This window comes from Apium graveolens, chromosome 9 (assembly GCF_009905375.1).
Source record: "Apium graveolens cultivar Ventura chromosome 9, ASM990537v1, whole genome shotgun sequence".
NCBI classification, from domain to species: Eukaryota; Viridiplantae; Streptophyta; class Magnoliopsida; order Apiales; family Apiaceae; genus Apium; species Apium graveolens.
The window spans coordinates 134,833,233-134,841,883 of record NC_133655.1 but is presented as its reverse complement, the minus strand read 5'-3'; positions in this window follow the sequence as shown (position 1 = coordinate 134,841,883).

Here is an 8,651-nt window from a genome sequence, read left to right as displayed (position 1 = left end):
AGAATAATAAATAATAAACAATAACCAGAATCATTAATAACAATAAGTGTTTAACAATGAAAGGGGTTCAATCCTTGTAAGGATCAATAAAATAATTTCAAAGCTTGGATGCTGGGTAATGAAAGAATTGGATAACAAAGGAATCAACATTTCATGGTTTCAAGATTTGGGCTTTCAAAGCATAGGATACAATGGTTGAGTATATAAGTAATTCGGTTCGGTGTTTGGGATTTTGTTTGCCTGTATTTGTGGAGTAGTATCGTATACTTGAGGTTCGTGTTTGGGTATACAACAATCAATGGTCTAGAAAGAATAAGGTTCATGGCTCAAGAACAATGACTGGAATCAGAGTTTGGGTTTCAGTGCTTCAAAGCACTTGCAATATCAACACGACTATCAAATATTACAATATCTCAAGAAAGTTCAGAACACTTGCCTGGTATTAGCTTACTACACTGCACTCGCTTCCAATCACAACCGTTTTACTCCTCAACTACCTGTTTCCCTTTCATACGCCTTGCCTCTTCTGCTCACATATCATAAGCATCTATCAATAATTGACTCATAGAGTTCTATTCAACACATACTTCTATCTACCCTTCGTTTTACCCAAATCCGATTAACGGATTGAAAGTTATGCAATAATCAAGTAAACACCGAATATATAGACCGGTAGTCAATCAACAAGTTACGTATAGCACATAATACATCACGTAATCAATGATATGTCGTTTATAAAGAAGTCTCGGGTCATAAATAGGCTTTCGGGTATTTAAAATGATTTTTAATACATTTTTCGTCATTAAAACGGGTCGTTAGATCAATTTCGGAATAATAAACAGTGTTCGGTTGGCCAGTTCTGGCTCCGAAACAATTTTATAATAATTATCGAGCCTTGGAAATAATTTAGAATAATATTTTAAAGCTTGAAACTATTTTGCGGAATTTTTAAATCATTTTTAAGTAATTAAATCTAATTAAATAATTAATTAAAATCAATTAATAATTAATTAAATCAATTAATCAATTAATTTCCAAATTAATTGACCAATTAATCAATTAAAAATTAACTGAAATTAATTAACTAATTAATTCAGATTTAATTCTGAATTAAAAATAATTTTCGGAATTAAAATACTAATTTTTAGAATTTTCAGAAATTAAAAATGAAATTTTATAATAAAATTAAATAGGAAATATGATTTTTAAACATTTTTAAAACAGGATTCCAATTTTTGCAAAGTCTGGAAACCTGGGGGACCAAACTTCATCGTTTTCAAAAGTACAGGGACCAATCTGCAATTTCGCAGTTCCAGTCGCCGGAAAAGTCGGGGGTGGCCGGAGAACTCACCTCCGACATCCTCCCACCACCGTCACGTCCAGAATTAAACTACAGATTACCAGGAACATATCCATGCAAACAAATCATTCTAATCATCCCTGTTCTGGCCGGAAATTGGCCAAGAACATCGCCGGTTTCCGGCGAACATCGGGAATTTTAAAAACACAACTCCCTACGATTCAAGCATCCTCTGTTAACGAGCTATATATCAATCGATTGCAAATTTCATAAGGAACACAACCCACTATAAATCAACAGTTAATAACCCCTGAATCAAAAACCCCCAAATTTCAATTGAAAACATTCATACGGGTTATAAACCCTAATTTTGAAATTCGAAAATTAAACCCACTTTTGAGCATGTTATTGAACTCCAAATCAGACGTATGACATATGAAAATCATCAGGAAAACAAGCTCTACAACATGCAATCATCAAATCATACAAACAATCATCCGAACAAAAATTCATATTTTTAATAAAATAAATTCGAAAATAAATAAATTTCCAGAAAATAAACCTTTGATTCTGCAGGTATATGGATTACAGATTCTGATAGAACTTTTCAAGACCTTCAAATCCAATACTCGAGCTTTTCAAACAAATATCAATAACACCTTCAAAAGTTGATTTGATTCTTGGAACAGTTTATGAATATATGATTTTTCTCTGTAAAATTATATATTTATCTGTCTGCAAATGATTTTGATACGAAATAAAATATGGTAGAAGGCTATTTATATTTATGGAAAATTAGTATCCCATTGGATCAAAACGGTACGTTTATTTATAAAAACTAATCCGAACGGTATTGGTTTTCGGGATAATTATCCAAACCAGTACAATTTGTACTGCGGTCTTGGTCTCAGCGCCTGGTTACACGTATTACGAAGTGATAATTGGGATAGTTTAATAAAAAGCTCCCGTTTATCGAAAATACGGGTTTTATTGATTTACCGAAACGAATATTTTATCGAAAATGTTGCGCCGGGACCCGCGCAGAACAAACCGTACGCCGGATCGAAAAAGTCGAAACATGGAATATGCTCGGAATATTACAATTAGGTTAAAAAGGAGTTCTCGGAAGAGTTTCGGGTTCCAAAAACGTAACAACGGGTGACGTCGGTTGGTTCCCGTTTTTATAAAATAGATTTTAATTACCCGGAAAAAGATTTTAGAAATTTCGTATGATTCTTATAAATCCATAAATCAACATCAAAATAATTAGGAAGATATGATAATTATCTATATTTTATTTTGGACATATAAAAATTAAAATACTCAATTAATATTATTTTTGAATATCCAAGTACAGATAACACTTAACAATTATCTCACAGAATAGATACTGAACACACATAATAATTATTTAATAGCAAAAATAATTACACGATATATCCCGGATATTACAAATTATCCAAAGAATTCAGACAAAAATCCACTGGACATATCCTATGAAACACCAAGGCCAGATGAAAAGAAGCTTCTTGCAAGGTCTATTTCCTTATCCAAAGATCCTAGAAACACGGTGTCAAAGAAAAGAATTGCTAAGATCTACAGGAATGGTAAATTAATCTGTGTAGTGGCTGGACATCCACAGTTTACAGAGGCTAAGAAAGAAGAAAAAGTGAGGCTCAAACAACAACAAAAGCAAGCTACCTTAGAAGCCAAGAACTTAGCCAAGAAGCCTGAAATCACAGAAGATGTTATACCTACTGAGACAACTGAGAATCTGGTTGGAGAAAAGCAAGAAAAACCAAAGCAGATAAAAAGGAAGTTTAGATACAAACTCCATACAAAGAGGAAGCTAAATTTCAGTGAAGACAAGGAAGAATACATGCCAACCCAACTTACAACTTCAAGTCAAACAACCTTACCTACAATGAAGGAGGATGAATTCAAGGTTGATCATAACATTAATTTCCATGGTGAACCAGTAATTCCAAAGGATGAACCCATATATTGGGATAGCCTGCCTCTTCCTGATCTAAACATTCCAATCTTTGCCAAACCAAGAAATACAAAGAAAATAGTAGTCAAAACAGTCAAGCCTGTCAAATTTCAATCCAAGACAGTGGTCAAACCTAAACCTACTGTCAACAAGGGAGATGAACTCTACATTTGTGACATCAAAGAATTCTCATACATAAATCTGTATCTGGAAGAGATAGATGAAGTAAGAGCCATTGATGTTTACAGACATCTTCCAGAAAGATTAGTCTTCAGGTACAAGGGTGGAAGAGAGATGACATGGCCACTTCACAAAATTCTCAATGAAGGTATTTCAACTTTGGTGATTGTCTTCTCTTCAATCAAGAAAAACTTTGGATTTAATATAGTTGCCAAAAAAATGGTACTAAACAAGATTGAGGAGATAGAGAACAGCTGGAGAGGACCAAATACACTCCCAAGAGTATTGACAATTCCTTTCACTGAAAATAGGGTGCATTTGAGGCCTTACTGGATATTGGAGTTCAAAGATGAAAAATGCATGAGAAGATTCTTCAGATTAGAAGATCAGTTTAAAATTTTAAGCAATGAAACTCTTATGGAGATGCAAGAAAAGCTGGATCAGACAAATAAGGATGAATCTGAATTTTACAGACAACTTCAAAACCAAATTGAGGAAAATAATGTGAAGCTGTGAAAGAAGTCAAGGCAATCAAGAAAATGATCTAAATTTGCTCAGTCTAAAGGAGCACCTTGAAAATGATCTGTAAGACACTCTACAAATCTTTCTTTATGAGAATTTTCAATAAACTGCAGCACTTGTAAATTTTATCTACTTTATTTCATTCTGTAATCATAGAGTGTTTTGTTATCATCAAGCTTCTCTTAATTTATGGCTATAATTCCAGTAGACATAAATTGGGGGAGATTGTTAAGAATATGTTGTGTACTTGATGATAACTTGAACAAAACACTTAGTAGATTTTATTTAAGTGGACTTGTAGCTTTCAACGGATGATCAATTCAACATCCATTGAAAGAGTAGCTTATGTATCAATAAGATTAGTAGCACATTTCTGCATACTTAAATAGCTTAGTGAACTAGTTGTTGTAGAATGTTTAAGTCATGTTGACTACTAGATTGATATACAAGATAGGTTGGTTAACTGTACATATTAGATGCCTTGTAATCTTGTATAAATGAAATGGAGTTAACTGCCAAGAAAACAGTCTCAACGGATGATTCACAAAACTTCAACGGATGATCAACTTAAGTCTCGTCGGCTGATCAAATAGAGTTTCAACGGATGATCAACATGAGTTTCACGGATGATCAAATTCAAAAGATCAGTTGATAGTGACTTGACAGTCACATGCGTTGGTTGTATGCAAATTGAATGTGGCAGCCTATTTGCAGGGTTTAGAGAACAAACAAACATTTATATTTTCATGCTAAACTGAAGATATTCAAAGATGTTGGAAAGAGAAGTGAATAAGCATGAAATTAGACTATAGACATTTTGTCTTATTTGTTTGTATTTTTTTCATGTATCTTGGTGATATATAAACTAAGAGTAGCAAGTTGAATAGTATCTAAGTCAGTAACCAATTACCAGAGAAATAGATAAAGCTACATCTATAAAGAATTTCTCTGTTCTTATTGTTCAACTTGTAAGCAGTGTTGTACAATTTTGTAACACAGAGTTCTCTACTTATTATATATCTCTGGTGGAAAATTTCAATCCACCAGAAAGTTTTTAAATACTTGTATTTGATTACTTTATGTTTTTTATTTCAATACAACTCTCATTCTGCATCATTGCTAAATCAAACACAGTTATATATTCATAGAAGAACTTTTCTTAAAATTGAAAAGAAGCCAGAATTACATTCAACGCCCCCTCTATAATTGTTATTTAGATTGTTTTGGAATAACAATAAGCAAGCCGAGACGACCATGTGAATAGTCCTTGATGGACTGAAAAAGAGGACCGAATATTCGACATATGCTTCAGCGGACTATCGACTTCCCATATCGTGGGTGAATTGTGCCACTTACAAAGTAAATCCAGGAGTTACATCATTCTTGTTAACCTACAAAGATAAGGTTGGGATGCCCTTTGGAATCACTCTATCCCAAGGGTCGAGGCCTTTGAGTCTGAGAAGAACGAAGAAGACATGACACATGCTCTAAATTTGATTAAGCCAAAATCGGGATTGCTAAGGATCAGAAATAAGTTTCTTATAACGCAAGAAGTAAAAGAATGATTTTGTTGACACTGGAAATTACTCCTTAGAGAGATTAATGCACCCGGATTTGGGCAGAAAGGAAAGCCGAATCCCATCTTTCGAAGGACCGCATCTAGTCAAGTACAGAATTAGAATGAGGATCCTACAAGGTGAAAAATGTTTAACGAAAATGAGGTATTTATACTTGACACGCCTTAAAACTAAGGTTTTAATTAAATTGAACATCCAAATAGGATAACGCACTTAGTCAGACGAACTCAAAAAAAAGGGAGGGCTTGTAAAGGCCACGTTCCATCCAGTCGAAGGCAAGGAGAATGCATGTTTCGTCCAAGAAAATGCTCGTAGAGCCATGATTTTATCTGATTAAAGGATCAAGGATTGTAAGTGGCAAGAGGAGAATGCTATTATAAGTTAGAGCCTGGAATAAGCTTTGATTTGATATATTATAAGCTCAAATCGGGAAAACGAGCTAAAAGTTATGGCTGTTGAAAGGCTTGTAGCTCGTAATTCGGGATTCCTGATCTAAGATTTAGGACTCGAGGTCCAAGGGGTCAGGATTCCTGATCTAAAGATTTAGGATTCGGGGTCTAAGGGGTCAGAATCCTGATCCAAGGGGTTAGGATTCCTGATTTAAATTGTGAATCGTTCGATCAGGGGTCAGAATCTTTGTCCAAGGGGTCAGGATTCCTGATCTAAATTGTGAATCGTTCGACCAAGGGTCAGAATCCTGGTCCAAGGGTTCATGATTCGTGATTTAAATCGTGAATCGTTCGATCATGGGTCAGAATCTTCGTCCAAGGGGTCAGGATTCCTGATCCAAATTGTAAATCGATCGACTAGGGGTCAGAATCCTGATCCAAGGGGTCAGGATTCCTGATCTAAATTTTGAATCGTTCGACCAGGGGTCAAAATCCCAGTCCAAGGGGTCAGGATTCATGATCTAAATTGTGAATTGTTCGACTAGGATCCTGACTGAATGGAATCCGGGTCGAAAATCCCATGACCAGGACAAATCAGTCCATAATTTGGTTAGCATCCTAGCCAAAGGGGGATTTCTGAAAAAAAAAATATAAAAAAAATATTCGAGTTGAATTTTATTCGAGTTTTTTAACCCGGTTTGGGTTTATCCGAGAATTTTTTACCCGGTTTGGGCTATTATTCGAAAAAATTTATTCGAGATTTTTTAATCCGGTTTGAGCTATTATTCGGAAAATTTTATAAGAGTTGAATTTTATTCAAAATTTTGTAACCCGGTTTGGGCTATTATTCTAAAAATTTTATCTGAGTTGAATTTTATTCGAGTTTTTTTACCCCAAATTTGGGCTATTATTCGGAAAATTTTATTCGAGTTGAATTTTATTCGAGGTTTTTTAACCCAGCTTGGGGCGTTATCGAAAAATATTTTATTCAGAGGGACCATATAAGAAACATTATTTGGGTAGGACACTCCAGACACGGGGCTCATATCATTCAAAATATTGAATAAAATAAATGTTATTATTTTTTAATAATAATATTTGAAAAAAATATATATTCGACCAAAATCCTGGTTGTGGGTGATCCTGGTCGAAATCACCACGATCAGAGATAAAGGACACATAATTCGGCCTGAAGGTGTTTAAGTGGCAAAGTGCAACTTGGGTTACATATCATTCCCTGAAGTTTCCATAGGTACGAATTTAACCCTAAAGTTTGAGAATTTACAAATTCGATCCTGAAATTCTGAAAACTTGCAAGTAAGTCCTCGGAAAAATTCCTAAAATATGAGGAAAAATTACAAAAAATACCCGGAGGTACATAAAAATTCGTAAAATATTAGGAAAAATCACTTAAATACCCGGAGGTACAGAAAAATTCCTAAAATGTTAGGAAAAATCACGAAAAATACTTGGATGTGTAGAAAAATTCCTAAAATATTATAAAAAATACGAAAAATAACCGGAGGTACAAAAAAATTCTTAAAATATTAGAATTTTTTTGAAAAATACCCGGGGGTATAGAGAAATCTTAAAATATTAGAAAAAATTACTGAAAATACCTGGACGAACAGAAAAATTCATAAAATATTAGGAAAAATCACGAAAAATACCTGGAGGTGCAGAAAAAATCTTGAAATATTAGAAAAAAAAGACGGAAAATACCCGGAGGTACGAAGATATTCCTAAATATTAGGAAAAATCATGAAAAATAACTGAAAGTACGGAGATATTTCTAAAATATTAGGAAAAATTATGAAAAATACCCTGAGGTACGGAACAATTCCTAAAATATTATGAAAAATTACGAAAAATACCCGGAGGTAGGAAAAAATCCTAAAATATTAGGAAAAAATATGAAATATACCTGGATGTACGGAAAAATTCCTAGCATATTAGGGAAAATACCTAGAGGTACGAAAGAATTCTTAAAAATTTAGGAAACTTGTGACCATGAGATAATCCCCAAAAATTAAGGGAAAAAGACCAAAAAATTCCTAAAAATAGGAATTAAGGTAAGAAAATGAGTATGAAAAATTATAAAAATTCCAGAATATATCCTGAAACCCCGGATAAAGCAAATTGTTGTAAATGTGTAGGTCGCTATACACTTGACACTAAAAACGATACTCCGGATAGGGTAAGAGATAACTTAACTTCTACGAAATATCGAGTGTGTTTCCCAAAAGTTGGGGGCAAATGATAGAAATGAAAATAACCCTAATTGTGGAGTTAATGTCACATTAACTAGACCTGATTTGGGCTAACGAAAACCCCCAATAAATAAGGCCCAAACCCCTAATTATTTATTAATTTCATAATTAATAAAAGGGCTAATTAAATGACCCAATAAATGTGTTCAAATAAGTAACTATACTTCTACAAGAAGTAGCCTCCAAACAACCTAAATTTAGAAGGAAACTAATTCCTGCTTTCTAGGACTCTAAAGTCCAATCAGAGGTGGAGACTTGCCCATCAAGTCACTCAATTCTACCCTAATTTCTAGACTCTCAATGTCTATATAAAGGGTCTTACCCCTTCAACTTCAGCAGGACGTTTTTCTGGACAAGAGCTCCATACGTCACCACTATGAAAGCACGTTTTGGAGCACAACTCTAAGTATCGCGAAAGCA